The sequence below is a fragment of the Megascapheus bottae genome, chromosome 1, assembly GCF_031878675.1.
Source record: "Megascapheus bottae isolate mThoBot1 chromosome 1, mThoBot2.hap1, whole genome shotgun sequence".
Lineage (NCBI taxonomy): Eukaryota > Metazoa > Chordata > Mammalia > Rodentia > Geomyidae > Megascapheus > Megascapheus bottae.
The window spans coordinates 104,488,588-104,508,917 of record NC_143509.1 but is presented as its reverse complement, the minus strand read 5'-3'; the positions used below and the strand labels follow the sequence as shown (position 1 = coordinate 104,508,917).

The window sequence follows — 20,330 nt, the reverse complement described above, 5'->3', positions numbered from 1 at the left end:
ATACTCGTTTGGACATCTTCAGAACCCAGGGTCTATCTTCAAGACATGAAGTAAAAAAATATGAAATTATATAAAGATGCATGACTTTGTTTTATAGGACTGGAAGGCTTTATTATAACAACAATTTTCTAAATCTTTCTGAATAAGTATCCACGTAGTGGGCTAGATATTAGCTACAACCAGCATTGCTGATCTTCACTGATTTTCTCTACCTCCTTATACAGTCCCTAGTTTGTACATTACTTCAATATTTATAGGAAGTTATTTAAAAAAAAAATTCTGCCAGTCCTAGGCTTGGACTCAGGGCCTGAGCACTGTCCTTGGGTTCTTTTTCTCAAGGGTAGAGCTCTACCACTTGAGCCTCAGCACCATTCCTGGCTTTTTTTCTATGTATATGATACCAAGGAATCAAACCCAGGTCTTTGTGCATGCTAGGCAAGCACTCTATCACTAGGCCAATCCCGGCCCCGGGAAGATATATTTTTTCCTATAACAAGATACTACTGGTACTAGTCCCAGTCCCTTGCAGTGACAAATAAGATATGTCTTCTTTAAGAATCCAATGTGGTGAAAAATTATGTTAGTTAAGAACACTGAATTCTAAGATTTAAAGTTAATCTACTGACGAGGCAAACTGAGTCTGTGATCCTAGCACTCTGGGGGCAGCGACAATAGGGTCAAGAGTTCAAGGGTTACAAAGTGAGACTTTCTCAGAAAATAGAAATTAACAAAAAAGAAAGGTAATCTATAAAGATCTAACCTCCAGATTAAGATTTACTCCTCATAACTATTGACTTCAAGGATTAAATGTGAAGCTACAGCTGTATAAAAAGTAGGAAACCTATATTTTTATGTGAGCCCCTCATACCAGCCAGCTGCTAGGCCATGGAGAGAATGAAGAAAGAGGTGGCAGCTACCAGGTAAACAAGGGTCGGACAGATGCCCACTGAGGTGGTGGGGAGTGCTGTCAGGGCTCAGGGAGGAGTGACGTGGACATGTACCGTTGTGTGGGGTCTCAGCACAGGTCAGCCTGGATCCTGTGATGTCCCCAGCTCCCCTCAGGCCCCACCACCCCTGGCACTGTGTGATACACTCTTTGATCTCTACAGTCTTGAAAGAAATTCCAAATAAATAGTGCAGTTATTTTCTTATCAAAATAATGATGTTTAAATTAAAGACAAATTAATTTTGCAAAGAATTAGAACCGTAGAAACCTAAACACACATGGCAGGAAGATGAGCAGATGGGTGCCTGAAGGTCCACTGGCCTAAATCCAAGCTCCTGGCCCAGCCGACCACAATAGTCCAGCTCCATCTGGGTCCTCCAGCTCTTCCCCTGCAGGAGCCCACCACTTGCCAGGCCTCCATCTCCTCCTCCCCACAGGACCCCAGGATAGCCAGCAACACGAGCCCTACTGTAGGCTGTAGGCCCACAGATGCCCAGACGCTTGTCCTTGGAGCCACCAAGCTTCCGGAAGGAAGCTGAAGCCAACATGCCAACCCCACCTACTTCGCTCCCTATAAGCGGCCACGGAGACTGGGACCACAGAGGCGTACTTGGCAGAGGCAGTCCAGAACCCATCTCACCAAGTGGCCTTTCTCCAAGTATGCAAATCAGTAGACCCAATGCCTCTGTCCTTTCTTTATAAGAATTAGTGAAAGCAGAAACACTGACACGTACGAAAACTAAGCCTAAACTACCATCAAAGCAGAAAATTCAAACCCAAAGCAGTAGAAGAAATTGGGGTAAGATAATAACAAAAGCAAAGAGAAGCAGATGTCTGAATGAGGAAAAGATTGGCAAAGACAGTCAAAAGGTGCGGCAGCTGAATGACACAGACACATCAGGGCACACACTCGGCAAGGCTAGGCCTGCCCACTATCCCTGGCTTCTAAATGTGCCATACCAGGCACTCAAAAAATTCTTGTTCCATTACTGCATATTCTAATGAGTGGTAAAAGATCTAGTCTATACTAAAGATGAGGGCTGCATGACTGGAAGAACCTTACCAGCCATCACAAGCCCAGGTTATGTCTGTCACAGCACCAGTACCACGAGAGAGCATGGCTTACCTGCATGCTCCGTCTTCCATGAAAATCTTTACAAGTTCTACCTTTTACTAATTACAAGGCAGTCCTTACAAAGGGAGGACAGGGCCATACATGTTCAAAACAGAGAAGCGGGGGAGGGCCTTGTGACCTCAGCATTTGGGAGGCCCAGAGAAGGAGCATCACAGGCTGGAGGTCAGCTTGAGCTATTACACATTCATACATACACATACACACACACACACACACACACACACACACGCACGCATGCACGCACAAATAAACAATGGATGACTTGAAGACAAACACAGAGCTATTCAAACAGGAAAGCAGAATGGCAACACGGTGCCCACAGCCCACCCAGGGAGGTGGAGTGCTGCCTCGTCAGGTGGGGGTCTGGTCCTGAGGACGGTCATGTGACAGATCAAGAGGAAGACCACCAGACAGCATGCATAGGCCCTGTGACACACTGGCCCCAGGTGGCACTGCTCCCCACTATTGTCACATGCTCAGAAACTCAACCAGCTGACAGCACGTTTTGCTTAAAATGGAAAATAAGAATGCATATGACAGAAATGGGCAAATGCTACAAAGCAAAGCATTTCCCATCCCCCCAAAGCATGCAGTTAAACCTTTACACCACTGTGTGTATCACGCAGTCACTAACTACACCTCAAAAGACTAGAAAGTGGGAGACTTGGGCTGAGAGTGGGGGTTCAGGGACTTAAAGGGAGACAGTCTTTTTTTTTTTTTTTTTTTTTTTTGCCAGTCCTAGGCTTGAGCTCAGGGCCTGAGCACAGTCCTTGGACTTTCTCAAGGCTAGAGCTCTACCACTTGAGCCTCAGCACCACTTCCGGCTTTTTTCTATGTATGTGGTACCGAGGAATCGAACCCGGGTCTTCATGCATGCTAGGCAAGCACTTTAACCACTAGGCCAAACTCCCGGCCATTTTGAAAAGCAGGAGGCACTAAACACTAAATGTAATTCTAAAGTGTGTTTAGAGCAGGATTTCTCTTGGAATACATGAACCTTGACTAAAGGAGACCTGTGAAATGTACATAATGGGAGAGGAGGAGCTACAGCTACAGCAGAGAGTAAGTCCTAAGGCTCTTTGTGACAAAGGTGACTTGAAAGTCCTCCACAAACAAAAGTGACACCAGATGAAGACTATGTACAGAACAGCCATGGAAGGCAGTTCCACACCTGAGGGGCCACCACACCAAGGCCAGGACAGGAGAAGACTGCCAACTACCACTACCCAATAGTGCGTTCCCACAGGTACTCAACGCTCTAAGCATCTAACATCTAACAGGGGAAAGGTACCACCATTAGAAAGGAAGACATTCTATACTCACAGTAGAATCTTCCGTCTAGAAGCCATGAGACATAAATGACAAACTATGGACATAATGAACGTTCGAACCAGGAGTTCCCATGACAGGCACTTAGCAATGCCTGCTGTGTGATGAGGCTGGCGTCCCTGATCCCAGGGCTCGGGGCACGCCTCTCACTGACAGAAGCAGGCAACCAGCTCAATGGAAAAACATTAGGCCAATCCGAACCAAACAAAAATTAGTATTCTGTAGTCCAATCAGCTAAATGTGAAAAACAAAATTGAAAACTTACTAAGAGAAATTAAAGAATATGTTGAAGTATAAATGTTTTTTAAAGGGGACTCAACACCCAAAAGACACACAGGCAAATAATAATGTTTGATTATATTTCAAAAGTTCAAAGCTACTCTTTGGGGGAAACGCAAACCCAAACCCAAAGTCCAAGGAACTACATCAGGAGACTCATCTAGGACCACATTTTGTGCCATGATAGAAATCAGATACCCCATGGAGCTTCTGCATTTGAGCAGTGTGGGCTCCCCTCTCCCAGGAAAAGCACCTCCACACAGAGGGACTGTGTTAGGACCTGTGCCCGCCCTGCCCCAGCAAAGAATGACAGCTGCCGAGTGCTACACTGGAACCAAGGCAAGCAGAACTGCCAACAAGACTGTAGGACTGTAGCAAGGATGTCTTACTGACAGATACCTCACACCCTCTCCTAGCACAGAGCCTACAGAGCTCCCTACAGGAAGCCCAGAAGGGGGGCTCCTCCACCTGAGTCCCGGCTATACAGGATCTACCCATGTTCTGCCACAGGTTTTCTTCTTCACTTTTTATTTGAAATTTCAGACTCATGGAGTCTAAACATGAAGTGGCCTGGCGAGGTGGCTCACACCTGTAATCCTAGCTAATCAGGAGGCTGAGATCTGAGGATTAAGGGTCAAAGCCAGCCCGGGCACAAAAGGACCTGAGACTCTTATCTCCAATTAACTCTAGAAAATGGGAAGTGGGGCTGTGGCTCCAGGAGTAGGGCAGTAACCTTGAGCTGAAGAGCTCAGGGACAGTGCCCAGACCCAAAGTTCAAGCTCCATGACCCACGGAAAAAAAAAAAAGAAAAGAAAAGAAAACATGAGTAAGATAACATATATAGAACTCAATGCAATTATATACAAACAAACTGACTAAAGAATGCTATACTTAAGAGAGGAATCCAGAGGTATAACTCCTCTGAATAACAAATATACCATTTATCAAAATGAATATCAGGAAGTGGAAAGATGTTTTAGGGGGTAGAAAAAGGGGAGTACAGACATGAGAGGAGGAAGGCCAGACAAATCCAATCACTATATAAAAAATGAACTACATAACTTGAGAGTAGGGATGGGAAAGGGAATGGGGGAGAAAGAAGGAAGAGGTGACAACGACCAAGAAGCATGACTTAGGAAATTGTAACCCTTCTATACAACAGTCCCGGGGTTTGAACTCAGGGTCTGAGCACTGTCCTTGGGCTTTCCTCAAGGCTAGCACTCTACAACTTCAGCCACAGCACCACTTCTGACTTTATTTATGTGTACTGAGGAATCCAACCTGGGTCTTTGTGCATGGTAGGCAAGCAGTCTATCACTGGACCAAAGTCCCAGCCCCAAACTACTTAAGATTTCTTTTTATAAAAAATTAGATTAAAAAAAAAAACAACATGAGGGTTGGGTGCTATTATCCTAGCTACTCAAGAGACTGAGATCTGAGAATCATATTTCTTGCCAGCCCTGGCAGGAAAGGCTGTGAGACTTATCTCCCAAAAAAAAAAAATCTAATTAGAAAAAGCCAGAAGTGGCACTGTGGCTCGAATGGTACAGTGGCCAGAGTTCAAGCTTCAGCACTGGTGCCAAAAAAAAAAAAACAGCAAAGAATTCTGTGTCCCATCAAACCACTTTTGAAAGCAGAGATGTGGGTGCTGTAGTCTACAAGCCCTGGAGGAGGCTGGAAGGGAGAGCCTAGGAACCAGGATGAACTGGGGTACGAGTGTCCCCCACCCCCAGATGGCTTGACTTTCAGCAGTTCTTCATGAACCCCTCTGTCCTGGGCTCCTAGCCAGCACTGCACCTTGCCTTTGCTGTGGCTCCTCGTCTTCTCCAGGCAGAGCTCAAGCTCAAACTCCCCTTCTCCTAGCCAGGGTCCCACAGATGCCACTAGAAGAGGACTGAGGCCTCCTCCTGGATGACCGTAAGTGTGTCTGCAGCAGAAACACCAGTGATGTAGGTAAAGACATGTTTCACAGCAGGTGACGTCAGCCAGCCAGACACATTCTCTCTCCCTCCCTCCCTCCACCTCTCTTTCTCTCTCTCTCCCTCCCTCCCCTTTCTCTGCCCCCCCAAGGTGGTATCTGCAGCCATTCTCTACTCTAAAGTTACTATTTTTCCCTTCTTAATAAATAAAGGACTTGGGGAAGAGATACTTTGAGACAAGGTAAATATCCTGTTTCTCCTCCACCTTTGCCCAGGAATCCTAGCACCTGTCCCTCAGAACCTCGCGACCTCGTTCTGCGTGACCGGCTGGTGCTCTTCCCTCAGAAGCCGGCTCTTCTCCTGCACTTGTGTGCTTAGTTGTTTCCATCGGCAGGGAGGGGCAGGTTCTTATTTTGTCCTGTGCACTACATTTATTTTCTTGCTCTGGTCATCACAAGCTCCTCAGCTGACTTCTAGCCCTTCCAACATGGCCCACCCTGAGAATCCTCACTTCTTGGACCTGCAGGGGCTCCAATGTCCTATTCCCCAAGTACCTGCTAGCTTTTTGTTGGCGTTGGTTGAGGGGCTTGAACTGGAGTCTTGAGCACTGTGCCTGAGCTCTTTTTTTCTCCTCAAGGATAACACTATGCCACTTTGAGCCACAACTCCACTTCTGGTCTCCTGGTGGCTAACGGGGATACGAGTCTCACAGGACTTTCCTAGCTGGGATGGCTTTGAACCACAATCCTCACATCTCAGCCACCTACATAACTAGGGTTACAAATGTGAGCCACCACCAACTGGCTCCTCCTGACTTTCCTAGAAGCCAAATATGAGGGTACGCTCACTGAGTCGAAGCCCACCTAACAACTGGAGACAAAGACGTAACATCCACCTCTACTTGCAGGCCTGCATGTGCACGTAGAAAAGACCGCCGGGTCACAGGAACACATGGTCCCAGTCAGAACCACCCTCTAACTGTCCTTTCCTTATTGGTAACGATTCCTAGGGCAGGAACAGACCTGCTCCAGCTTTCCACCCCATCTACACACATTCCTTCTGCCCCATGGTTGACCTGGACCCCTAAGAAGCAGCCTAACTGTACCTCCTCAGCCCCTTCTGTCACCACTCCATCAGTCCTTTCTAACTGACTGCATCTCATCAATCCATTCTGTGGCTGACTACACCTCCTCAGTCCTTTCTGTGGTGACTATATTTCATCAGTCTCTTCTCACTGACTCCATCTCATGAATCTGCTCTTTAACCTTACAGAACATAGTCTAGGTTTGCAGCTGTCTTGCTGTGACTCGTGTTCCAATGTGACTTCTGTTTGGGTTCCTCCAGGTCCTGGCTCATGTAAGTTATCTATTTCATAAAGTAGTCATGTGAAATGTTTGTGGTTCCAAGCATCAGGCTGTACTGAAAATGTACCCAGGGAAGGTCCAGGCCACCTAGCCCAGTACCCTGTCCCCGTCCTCAGCCCACCCGTTCCTCTCTTTTGTTCCTCCCTAGCCCCCGCCCATCACTGTACACAGATGTGGCCAGCAGGTGTGTTCTCATGTGAGGGCAGCACACCAGTCATTCTCTAGGACTTGGTCAGGTCACGCCGTCCACTGCAGTGGTCCCACTGAACACTGCCAGCCCTCCCCTGCACACAGCCAGGCCATGTCACACAGGGTCACGTTACTGGAGGTGTGCCTTCTGGGAAGATCCCTCCAAGTGGAACTTCTAAGTCAAAAGGTAAATACCTATGTAGTTTGGTAGGCAAAATGTGATCTTTTATGTCACAGGCTTGAACTCAGGGCCTGGGAACTGTCCCAGAGCTTTTGTGCCCAAGGCTAGCACTCTACCACTTTGAGACACATCACCAACTCCAGTTTTCTGATGGTTAATTGGAGATGAGAGTCTCCTGGACTTTCCTGCCCAGGCTGGCTTTTAATCACAACCCTCAGATCTCAGCCTCATGAACAGCTAGGATTACAGGTGCGAGCCACTCACTGGTTCCCAGCAAAATGTGGGATTTCTTAAATAGGCCCAACTGTACTTCACTGATTCCTCTTATGGTGAATAGGAAAACACAGCTACTGAGAGGAAACATCTGAGCTACGGCATGCACCAGGCACAGGACCGGACTGCCTGCTCTGCACATTACGACCATGCTATTTTGTCCTGGAAGTAAGTGGAGCACATATCCCAGAGACAGCCTCAGGGCAAGCCATGTGGAACCACGCGAACCACCATCACCAACATCAGCACTGAATGTCTTTGTCTTAAACCCCATTTCAAAGCTCATATAAATTCCTGGGAAACTACCTATGAGAGACACAAAGACATTTTGCTAATGGTCACAGTAAATGTCAAAAAGTGGAAACAGGGGCTGGGAGTTTGGCCTAGTGGTTAAAGTGCTTGCCTAGCATGCACAAAGACCTGGGTTCGATTCCTTGGTACCACATATATACAAAAAAGCCGGAAGTGGTGCTGAGGCTCAAGTGGTAGAGTGCTAGCCTTGAGAAAGTCCAAGGACAGTGCTCAGGCCCTGAGCTCAAGCCCAGGACTGGCAAAAAAAAAAAAAAAAAGTGGAAACAATCCAAAGTTTATCAACAGGATATGTGTGGCATCAGTGCAGGCTGGCCAGGATGTGAATCCACAAAAATGAGGGGTCTGAAAGGGGCAACCCAGAGACAGAATGCAAACTGCCCATGTCACAGAAGGGAACCGAAGCCAACTGCAAATGGGCCTAGGGAACAAAACAAGTGACAGAAGCTCAGACATCTAGGAGGCCCGGTGAACTGTCTGCTTCTCCTGAAGCCACTGTCCTGCCTCGGTGCTCTGCTGTATCTTCCCAGAGCACTCCGAAAAGACCATCATTTAGCTGTAATTCGATCCTACTTGCAATTTTCTTGGCTTCCTTCGAGAGCCAGTAAGAACAGGCATCATCGAGATCAATTCTCAGATGGGATGGGCAGCCCATGTCTACAGAGCACTGCCCTGCTGGGCTCCAGGCCGAGTCCCTGCACACGTTCACGGTGTGGCTTGAGCTCACTGCTGAGGAAAAGGAATGGCCTCTCTGTGCTCTAGCCAGACCTTTCAGGGACAAATGGACCTAAAACCCACCGTGGTCCATCGTCTTCTGGCCCACGCCTACATGCCAGGAACTGAGTCACACCTGGGGAACGGCAGGTGAGTGGGGTGGGAACGGCAGGCCTGGCCCACGCTCAACACCACTTTCTCTGTGGAAGCACAGTCAGTGCCCTTACACAGTTTTATTTGGGGGATAAAAGTAAAGAAGAGAAAGCATGGCTGTGAAATGATCAACTATGCCATTCCTTCATCCGTGTGGGCGAAAATCCTCTACTACACGGCACCAAGACTGAGGAGGAGAAAACAGCTCCGGGGTCAGAGTCCACATCTCCGTTCCTGGCAGCACGGCAGCATCAGTGCCAAGGGACAGCTGGCGAGCCGACTCCCAACAGAGGTTTCCTCGGAGGCCTTCCAAAAGCCAACTGCAAGGTTATGCAACGAACTGTTTTCATGGGGTTTCAGTGCCGGTAAAATCTTAGTTGAACTCTGTGATCCCAGACTGTTGCAGCTCTCAAACCCCATGATTCATTCCTCTGAATTCCAGCTCTTGTTGAACTACGATGCTTCAGACTCAGTCCCCAAACCAACTTTCTCTGCAGCCAACAATTATTCACTGTTTACTGCGTGTGCCACTACTTTCTCAGAACTGGAGATTTAAACCAAAAAAAAAAAATTACTACATGAGACTCTGCAGAAGTTTGGATAGTTTCTTAAATGAAAATAAAGTTTCAATGAATTACGAAAGAAAAAAGAATCCCCTGGAGTACTCATAAGAGAACACTGCATTACAACAGCAGCAATGCGAAGATGATAAATTCAGCTCTGGAGCAGGAGTTCTGCTGGGCTATTCTCCGAGGTAGAGCTCTGCTTTCTACTAAGGGACACCCCAGTGGATGAAGACTCCCACGTCAGAATCCCATCTCCTGCTCTCACACCGCTGGGAGACATAGAGGTAACAGGCTCTCATGGTCTGAGGCAACCTCTCCACCCCCCACCCCATCTGAAGAAGCAAGTGTCCAGAAGAATCTAGTCATGAGAAGAGAAGGTGCTGAGACAAGAGGCCCCGAGGCAGTGCTGCGGATGGCCAGAAAGTGCCCTTATACATACACAGCCTGACAGGCCACCAGCTGCGGTGTATGCACCCAGCGTCCCACAAAGGCAGAAACTTGATAACAGCCTTCAGTAACAACTTGTACCAAGCAGGACACCACTGATGCCTTAGTGCACCTGGAGCATACTGTTACCAACCAAAAAGAGGCAGGTGTTTGTACACTACCCCTAAGCCAAGGCATAGAAAGCCAGTGCACCTTTCAGACTCATCCTCAGCCTGGCTGAGAAAAGGCCCTGATGGCACCATTTCTAAATAACATCAAGAGGTGTTATTATCACCAGTGTGATGAGGCCGCAGTGGCAGGCGCACACTTCATGTGGGCCTCAACAATTGGGGCACCTGCCTGCCGTTGGTGAAGCCTGAATGGGTTCCATGTCCACCATTATCCGGACAACCTCACGAACCTCCGCCCTCAGAGCATACTATTTCACTCCTGATTACACCAGCCCCAGGAATGGAGCAAACCTTAATAAGCCACAACCTGGTCATCGACATTTCCAATTCAGGGGTCCTGTGACAGACGCAGGGCCAGGCTGGGATTCAATCTCTGATAAGCTTGGGGGCATGGCAGAGCACCTGTCTAGTAAGCATGGGGCCCTCAGTTCCAACTCCCGTACTGCTCCTGAACAGCTGGTAAGCCACACTTCTCTGGTTTTTAATTGCTTCAGGCCTCTACAGTGGAGTACAAAATATTTTTGCTTGTATTCAGATGCTTTTTCTGAACCCACCCAAGAGTCTCCAACTTTAACATACCTATCACTTACAAGAATGCACATCAACTACATGCTGCCATAGAGGCTAAACTGACATCGTCAAGATAGAGCAAATGCTTCCAGGATGTGAGCACCCTGTTTTCAGCAGATTAATTTACTGTATTGCATTATGTGGTTTTATAACCATTTTGAATGTTTTGTAAATGTTTCTACTCTACAAAGAAAAGCAAGGATGTCTAGAGATAACACAGACATATGGGGCATAAATATATGACTGATTCACCACGTACAGGAGGAGGTGGGGGCAGCATAAAGCAAAAAAGCACATAGTCACAAGGCCGATAACTTCTTCCACCCAGCTTCTACCACTTACCACCTACAGAAAAAGTAAGGAAAAGTTATTCATGCATTCAGCAAGTATTTATGACACCTGCCATCTGCCAGGCCTTGCTCTGAACCTGCAGGATACAGCCAGAGCAACAGACCTACTTTCCAGAGGCTTCTATTCTTGCTGGGCAGCTGGAGGGGGTGGAAAGGTACGAGAATATGGCAAAAATAACCACCAGGCCAGGCACCAGTGGCTCATGCCTATAATCCTAACTACTCAGGAGGCTGAGATCTGAGCATCATGATTCAAAGCCAGCCCAGCCACAGAAGTCCGTGAGACTCTCATCTCCAACTAACCACCAGAAAATTTGTGGCTCAAGTGGTAGAGTGCTAGCCTTGAGCTGAGGAGCTCAGGGGCAGCACCCAGGCCCAGTGGTCAAGCCCCATGACCAACAAAAATAAATTAAATGAATAAATAAATAAATAACCAACAGAATAGCAGGATACCTGATGGGCCAAGAATACTGAAGGAATCCAATATGAAAGAAGATGGTGAAGACCTAGAGATCTGGCAGGCCGTCAGATGAGCCCTGAGAGGGGTTCTTGTCAATGAACAACACGGTGGCAGTTCTTCCCAAGACCCTGAGATAACTAAATAATATTAACTTGCTGAAGCATACCTGACACACAGCATGACCTGAGTCATCGTTTGCTAAATAATACTCAGATTTCCCAGGAAGTCACTGTGCCTCCCACCCCTGCTAAAAGCACCTAAACAGCCAGCACCACCAGACTCCATACGTCCTTCCAACCTCAATTTCAACTTCTGACAACAATGGCATGGCTCCTTCTACGACTAAGGAGCAGGCATTCCCACAGTGACCACCAGGCTCACACAGGAACCGCTCTCTCAGGCCATCTCCCTCAGCCACACACCTGTCAGCCACATCTCAGACTAATTTAGACATGCCTGATTTCTTAGCCTTTCCATGGGAACATCAGTCAAAAAAGGCATTGACTCGCTCCTCTCTGTGTCTCTGTTCTTTTTCCTAGTGGGCTGTCAGTGAAGCCTGTGCGGGAGAGGGAATGGAAGTCTGCTTCCAGACCCAGGGAACTGAGCTTTGCACGGCACTAGCAAAATCACCACCTCAGTGAGCCACTGAGAACACAGACACTTCAAAGCTCTGGATCCTAGAAAGTCAAGCAGCTATGAAAACACAATCAAAACTCCTTTGTTACAAATCAGTAGCAGCCTACACCAGGCAGCTCTGTGGACCACCTGCATTGTCCAAGAAGCATCAAGGTCAGCGTCTATAGGCCAGACTCCATCCACCTTCCCTGGGGGCAGAGGAGGCAGTGCACTCTGAACACAAGGCTGGTGCTTCCTTCTGGATCTTCAAGATGCCAGATCCTTTCAGCAGGACTAAATCTGGGGAATACGGATTCTGACTCTCCTTACACTAATAGGGGCACTCTTAACAACAAGGGAAATTTCTTAAATGAAGAAAATGCTCATTCTCACTTCTGTCTTTCTGTAAAGAAGTCCTGGAAGTGTTTTTCTGGTTTTAAAAAGAAGTACGGAATATGGTCCCAACTTCTCCGGGCTAAGCACAAACCCCGACTTTGCTTTTTCCTCAAGCTTCTAAAGGGCAACATTTCTTCGAAATACTTTGACTGAACCAAGGTTCCTAAACATAGAGGTTGCCTGCCCCCAAGAGTTGAATGCCCCCTCCCAACCAAGGGGAGAATGCTCCTCCAATCCCTGCAGAGGCCCCTTCTCTCTGACAATCATCCCCATCCACTGGTGAACACACTACCACCACTGTCACTAACACAACTCAAGTCCAGTCTCTGCCAGCTCCTACACTATCAGTCTTAACAAAGTTCTCCCAAGCAGTCACCCAACTTACAGCTTCCAACTTGTTTTCCTCTCCCAACCACTCCAGAAACCAATCAAGGCCACTGATGGCCTGAGGGAGACTCTCCAGCCCCTGAGAGGGAGGAGGAACTGATTTTTCTGTGCACTGGATTCTGCCCCTGGGTCCTCCTGTTTCCTTCTCTTCAGAATGTCCCCTTTCAATGATTTTGCTTAATGCCCCTTCCCTGCAGAGGCCTTGCTACAGTCCCTGCCAGTCCCACTATCTGTATTGCTACCCATTGCCAGCCTGTGGTCTGAAATACCAGCCATATGCCAGAGGCTCCCCAAATTATATATTGGCCAACTTCTTCCTGAACCTGGCCTTGAGTTTTCATCTCTATCCAAATCTCCCAGATGACTAATGATAAAAAAAAATAATAAGCAAAGCAAATCTTTTTCAATACTGTTAGTCAGGAACTATTTTAGGCACCGTACCTTAGCTCAGTTTATCAACTCAACAACCCTGTGAGACACCATTTGCTATTATTCTCCAGGTCTTAGGGGTGAAAACCTGAAACAGACAGTTGCAAGATCCAGTGAGTAAGCGGAGAGTCAAAGACGCCAGCAGCATACCGGGGGCCAGTCAGCGTAGGGTGTGACTACTGAGCAAGGTCAGGCCACCTCCAAGGCAGGCTTCACTACCCAAATGCCAAGCCTCAGGCCCCACCCCAAACACAAGTCCTTCCCAGACTCCCACAGGGTACCCACAGGATACAGTCCCCGGTTCAAGGTGAAAAGAACCAGAACAGAACAATTACTTTGCTTTCTTTTACTCACCTTTTTCTATTAATGAAAACGGGAAAACAAAGGAATTATAAAAGTCTATGTTCAGGGCCGGGAGTTTGGCCTAGTGGTTAAAGTGCTTGCCTAGCATGCACGAAGACCCGGTTTCGATTCCTCGGTACCACATACATAGAAAAAAGCCGGAAGTGGTGCTGAGGCTCAAGTGGTAGAGCTCTAGCCTTGAGAAAGTCCAAGGACAGTGCTCAGGCCCTGAGCTCAAGCCCAGGACTGGCAAAAAAAAAAAAAAAAAAAAAAAAAAGTCTATGTTCAAAGTCTAATGTCTTTCAATGAGTATAAATGAATGGTAAGTCATAGGAAAACCTGTCATTCTCTACTTAACAACACTGTTAATAATGTTTTCAAAAAAAAAGAAGAAAGGGGATCTGGAGGCCTGGCTCAAGTGGTAGAGCAATGCTAGACAGAAGTAAGTTAGAGAGCTAGAAGATCTTGAGTTCAAGCCCCAGAACCAGGGAGGCAGGGAGGGAAGGAGGGAGGAAAGGAGGGGCCTTGGACAATTACCACCTCACTCCTGCTTGGACTGTGGTGACAATTACATGAATTCACATACATGATAGGTATGTTTATAGCCTAATGGCCAGAGTGAAAAACTCGTTTAAAAGAAAAACCAGATCATGACCTTCCCCTGTTCAAAACTCTAAAAGACAGGAAGAGAGCAGAGCAGGCAGGCCAGCCTTCTAAGGCCTCCCATCACTCCGGGATTAAATCCCTTACCACCACCTCCGCGCCCCAGCAAGATTCAGAAGGCTCCACCCCTCCAGCTCATTTCCTGACACTCCCTGGCCCTCCCGGATAGTACCAGCTCACATCAAAGCCTGGCAGGCTGTGCCCGGCCACACCAGGGCTCAAACCTCAGCACTCCCTCCACACCTCCTCTGCTTCCTTTGCACTCAGAGGCTGGAACTCTGCTACCATTCTCCTGTCCCCAGGTAACAGGAGCCATTTTCCTCAGGCGTCTCCAGGACCTAGGACAGCATCCAGAGCACAGGACACAGGAGGCAGGTCCCTGAGAAATCAAACCGCTTCCCTTCCATTGTTCTCCAGAACAAATAATGAGGTAGCCCTGGGTTACCCTCACCTTTTTCTGTCCCATCTTAACTTTAAATCCACGCTAAGGGAAACCAGTTGTCACCTGCATGATCCTAGAGCACTGTCACAAGCACAAAGGTGAGGAGGAGCAGGGAGCAGTACTAATCAAACTGTGATAATAATTCAACATTACCAGTCTCAGTTGTCAAGTTATAGAGAAAACCTGCAGATGGAAGGTGATAGGAAGATCTCTCTGCTGGCTAATGTTACAACTTCAAACAGTGGTAACTCAGGACAAACAAGGCAAGTGGACAAGGAAGACATTTTCGTGAATTCAGTGCACAGTTTATCAGGAAATCCTTGCTATTTGCGTTTTCTTCTTGACATATCAGGAACACATGAGAAGTTTTAAGCACTCGAACTATGGGCTTGGCAATTCATTTTACAAAAGTAACACAAAACCATCAAGTTTTCTAATAAAGCTCGATCTTTCTAAGCTTTACAGTTATATACTAAGCTTGCTAAACTTTCCCGGAGTTTTTAATAGACAGGTAATATATAACTCCACTGATTAATCTCCAAAATGTGCTTTCTACCTACCTCCCATTTACTTTTTAAATTATATTTACTTTTTATTATCTTTAAGTGGAAATACAAAGGGGCTTCAGTTCAACGTGTCATTATGAGTAGAATACATGAATTCATTTTTTACCTCCTACCAGTGTTTTTGGTCCTAGCTGGTTATAAAGCTAAACACAGCATTAAAGGGGAAACCCTGGTCTTAAATAAAACTTAGAGGAACTGTAATGATTGTCATGATTATATCTTCTTTGTGCTCATTTATAAGGAGTTCTCAGATAGCAGTAACAAGGGGAATATCACAAAGTATTCTGAAGCTCATCTGCCTACGTGCCTGTGGTGTGACCACTGCTGGAACAATACACAGTCCACTGATGGCTGCAGTTGGAGGACCTGGGTAAGGGAAAGACTGGAAATCAGTAGAACATGTCTGTGTATCTCCTGAATGCACTATCTATATGCCTTTCAAATCTACAAACAAAAAAGTATACTTTTACAACTACTCATTTATTTAAAAATTCTTAATTTTATGGAATAGTTCTATCTCCAGCACTGAAATAAAGCAAAGCATCAATGGCACTTTTGAACTCTGTCTATCTCACTCTGCCCTTGAGGGCTAGCACACGACCAGGGGGAGACAGGAATTTGTCAGATAAGTAGGTTCTGGTCATTCACTGGGCCAAAATAGGTTTAAAGGATTTTCTTATTCCAAAAGTCTAAAAGAACTCATGCTTTATGACACGTGAACTTGCAGAGTGAATTTGCCTGTGAGCCAAGATGTGCTTTGTGGATGATGTTATTTCTTGGTAGCTAATCCTCCTGCCTGGACCTTCCAGCCATGACTGCATCAGCACATGGCAGAAGGCACGTGTCATCAGTTTCTCAGAGACCCATTCTCCTTTTACCACTGCCCTTGCAAAAAGGCCTCCTTTCCCCCTTCCAGCCAGAGCTTCAAATTTGATGTCGATGTAACAGAATGTGCCCAGTCTCTGCAACCCCTAACCTCTAAGGGGCACGGACAATGCATTCCCTTTCAAAGCCTGTGAGTTCCTCCTGTGCCACCCACAGTGGCAGGATCACTGCACCCGCTCACTGTGTCTCACCCAAGATTCTCCAGACCCTGTTATCCTCCTCCCCGGAGGAGCCAACGCTGAGGGGCGCTGGACCTCCTGCCCCGGAGGAGCTGAACCAGCCAAACTTCTGCCTTCTCTTCTTCTCCAGGAACGCTCCAGGACCCCAGGAATGGACAGGAATCACGGACAACCGACCCCTGGGCTTTACACGGCCTGGGACCTGAGCTTAAGAAAAGAGGCTCTGGAAAATGCAGTTTCCTCTCAAATAAACAGGGGGCAAATTTAAGAGAAAACAAGAGGGAAATATATATAGATTTATATGTAATTTCTATGCTCAGCCAGAACGCTGTTCAGTCACCCTAATTATGGCACGACGAGGAAAGAAGCAAGTTTGTTATCAGACCATTTTTCCAGGCTGGAACGCAAGGAGATGGAAGGACGCGGCTGGCGGAAGGTGAACCACCGAACAGCGGGGTGCAGCGGGGCAGGGAGCGGGCGGGATGCGGGGTGCAGTGGGGCAGGGAGCGAGCGGGATCGGGGTGCAGTGGATCTGGGGTGCAGCGGGGCAGGGAGCGGGCGGGATCCGGGGTGCAGCGGGGCAGGGAGCGGGCGGATGCGGGGTGCAGTGGGGCAGGGCGTGGGCGAGATCGGGGTGCAGTGGATCCGGGGTGCAGCGGGGCAGGGAGCGGGCGGGATCGGGGTGCAGTGGGGCAGGGAGCGAGCGGGATCGGGGTGCAGTGGATCCGGGGTGCAGCGGGGCAGGGAGCGGGCGGGATCCGGGGTGCAGGGGGCAGGGAGCGGGCGGGATCCGGAGTGCAGGGGGCAGGGACCGGGCGGGACGCCTCCGGATCCGGGAGGCGCGGCCGACACCTTCCTCACCGCAGGCACCGCGCACTGATTTTCCTGCCGCCAACGCCAGGCGTCCGAAGGCGCCGGGCCCTCAGCCTCCCGGGACGGCCGCGGGCTCGCGGGCCACCGAGGGCAGCCGACCCGGCGCGGCCTCCGTGGGGACACACGGGCTCCGCGGGGCGCAGGTCCCCCATCCTCACCGGGGCGCAGGTCCCCCATTCTCACGGGGCGCAGATCCCCCATCCTCACCGGGGCGCAGGTCCCCCATCCTCACCGGGGCGCAGGGCCCCCATCCTCACGGGGCGCCGGTCCCCCATCCTCACGGGGCGCCGGTCCCCCATCCTCACGGGGCGCAGGTCCCCCATCCTCACCGGGGCGCAGGTCCCCCATCCTCACCGGGGCGCAGGTCCCCCATTCTCACGGGGCGCAGATCCCCCATCCTCACCGGGGCGCAGGTCCCCCATCGTCACCGGGGCGCAGATCCCCCATCCTCACCGGGGCGCAGCCTCGCCCGGGGCGCAGGTCCCGGTCCCCCATCCTTCGGGGGCGCAGGTCCCCCATCCTCACCGGGGCGCAGCCTCGCCCGGGGCGCAGGTCCCGGTCCCCCATCCTTCGGGGGCGCAGGTCCCCCATCCTCACCGGGGCGCAGGTCCCCCATCCTCACGGGGCGCAGGTCCCCCATCCTCACGGGGCGCAGGGCCCCCATCCTCACCGGGGCGCAGGTCCCCCATCCTCACGGGGCGCAGGTCCCCCATCCTCAAGGGCGCAGGGCCCCCATCCTCACCGGGGCGCAGGTCCCCCATCCTCACGGGGCGCAGCCTCGCCCGGGGGCGCAGCTCCGCCTCCCTCCCGGGGCGCAGTCGCATCCCGGCGGCACGGCCTCCACGCGGGCTCCCCCGCAGGGCACCGGCGCCCTCCCCGCGCTCCGCGCCACGCGACGCAGCCCTCGCGCCGTCCGGGCGCAGCGTCCACCCGCGGAGCCGCACGGGCCCCGAGGCCGCGGCCCGCCCCGCCCGGCTCGGGGTCGCTCGGGCCGGGGTCCGCGCCTGGGCGGAGCTCGGCGGCCTCAGCCACCTGCCCCGCGCTTACATAAACGCCGCGCCGCGCCCGCCGCCTCACCTCCGCGCGCCACGCCCGCGGGCCCCGCGCCAGCCCCGGCCGCTGCGGCGGGCTCGCCGGCCCCGCGGCCCCGGCCAGCCGCCCTCGCCGCCCTCGCCGCCGCCGCCGCCGCCGCCGCCGCCGCCTCAGCGCCTCAGCCCCGGCGACTCTGCCCCGGCCCCGGCCGCGCGCCCGCGGCTCCGCCCCCTCCGCCGGCCCCGCCCCGCCCCGCCCGCCCTCCGCCCCGCGGGCGCGCGCGCGCTCGCTGCAGGGGCGGGGCCGCGCCGGACGCCGACGTGCGCGCGCCCGCGGCTCCCCGCCTCCCCGCCGCCGCCGCCGCCGGGAGCGGGGCGGACCCCTGGGGGGCGCCGGGACCCGGCCAGGCCTGCCCTGCATGGCGCGCGCCTGCAGGGGGACGTGAGACCACGCTGAGGTTAGAGTGAGGAGTGCGTCCAGGTGACCAGGGGGTCCCGCTCGAGCCCCTTTCCTCCCCCTTGTCCTCCTCCTCCCCCTCTCCCGCCCCCCTCCCTCTCCCCCTCCTTCCCCTCTCCCTCCCCCTCCTCTTCTTCCCTCTCCCCTCCCTCTCCTCCTCCCCCTCCCGTCTTCCCCCTCCCCTCCCCGTCCCCCTCCCCCTCCTCCCCCTTCCCCTCCTCCTCCCCCTCCCCTCCCCCTCCTTCTCCCCTTCTCCATCCCCTCCTCCCCCTCTCCTCACCCTCCCCCCTCCCCCTCTCCTCACCCTCCCCTCACCCTCCCCCCACCCTCCCCTCTCCCTCCCTCTCCCCTCCCCCTCCTCCTCCCCCTCACTCTCCCCTCCCCCTCCTCTCCCCTCACCCTCCCCTCCCTCTCACACTCCCCTCCCCCCTCCTTCCCCACCCCCTCCCCCTCCCCCAGACCTCAAGCTGCAGCCCTCCCATAGCCTCCCCACCAGCTGAGGTTCAGGCATGAGCCACTGTTCCTGGATGCCAGGCAGATGCGAGTGGCCGCGAGGGAGCTTCGGTACACCAGTCTGTCAGCAAGGGCGAGGAGCTGGCTGACCGTTCTCACCCTCTGCTTCCTTCCGCGGCAGTGGGCAAGGAAGGCTGCCCGGGCCCCCGACGAACTGCGAGCCTCCATCTGCCAAGCTCCTGCTGGGGCCAGCATGGAGTCAGTCTCCACGGTCACCAGTCCAGACGACGCTGGAGGCCGGCCGTGGGGTGCCGGAGCGCAGGGACGTCCAGCCGGGTCCAACACTGGGTGCTGCAGAGGCCCAAGTCTCCGAGGTGGGCCTGCTCACAGGTGCCCGCTCTGCCCCCTCCTGCTCACCGCACCACACAGCTGTGAAAGGAATGACTCCTGGAGTCTGGGAGCGGCCGGGGAGGCCTCAGGCCTGGGGCTGAGTTACTCCTATGACCGCACCTTTCAGCCCCACCGGGCGGGAGCTGAGCAGGAGCGAGCCTGCCCACGCCCTGCTGGTGTTGCCCAAGGCTCTGGCTCCTCTGGCTGCTGCGGGAGAGGCAGTCTGGCCCTCAGGCTGCTGGAAGTCAAGTGACACCCCTCCAACCAGTCCTCCCTGTCCAGCTGCTCACATCTGGGCTTTCACTGGATGGCCTGCTCGGAGCTCTCAGGCGGGAGTGGGGCTGCCCTTCCCGCAGGGAGCTGGCGGGAGTGCCGCTCCCAGGTGGGAGTCCCGCTCGGGGAGCTGGCAGGCTTGTCACAGCAGGGCGGCCAGTGGAGGGAGTCCTGGTCTGGGCACAGGCCTGGCCTTTCACTGGATGGCCTGCTCAGAGCTCTCAGGCGGGAGTGCCGCTCTCAGGCTGGCAGGCTTGTCACAGTGGGGCGGCCAGTGGAGGGAGTCCCGGTCTGGGCACAGGCCTGGCCTTTCACTGGATGGCCTGCTCGGAGCTCTCAGGCGGGAGTGCCGCTCTCAGGCTGGCAGGCTTGTCACAGTGGGGCGGCCAGTGGAGGGAGTCCCGGTCTGGGCACAGGCCTGGCTTTTCCTTTCCCTACTCCCTGCTGCCCCCGGCCACAGGGCTCCTGCACACAGCCATCATGGTCCTGAGCAGCAGAGCACATTCCTGCCAGCTGCTCTGAGGACACCCGTGCCCGGTGCAGGGGGCTCTGCCCGGCGGGCAGGGGGGGGGGGGCAGGGACACAGCACTCCTTT

The 20,330-nt window shown here is 52.1% G+C and overlaps 1 protein-coding gene across 2 annotated transcripts in view; it reads right to left on the bottom strand.

Annotated features, from left to right (window-relative positions):
* Positions 1-18,294, bottom strand: part of Adarb1 (adenosine deaminase RNA specific B1) — a 114,187-nt gene extending 95,893 nt beyond the window's left edge. For both annotated transcript variants that reach the window (XM_090350606.1, XM_090350615.1), the window contains exon 1: positions 18,209-18,294. The gene's annotated coding sequence lies outside the window, so the exon portion shown is untranslated. The remainder of the gene's footprint in view (positions 1-18,208) is intronic.
* Positions 18,295-20,330: the final 2,036 nt, after the last annotated feature.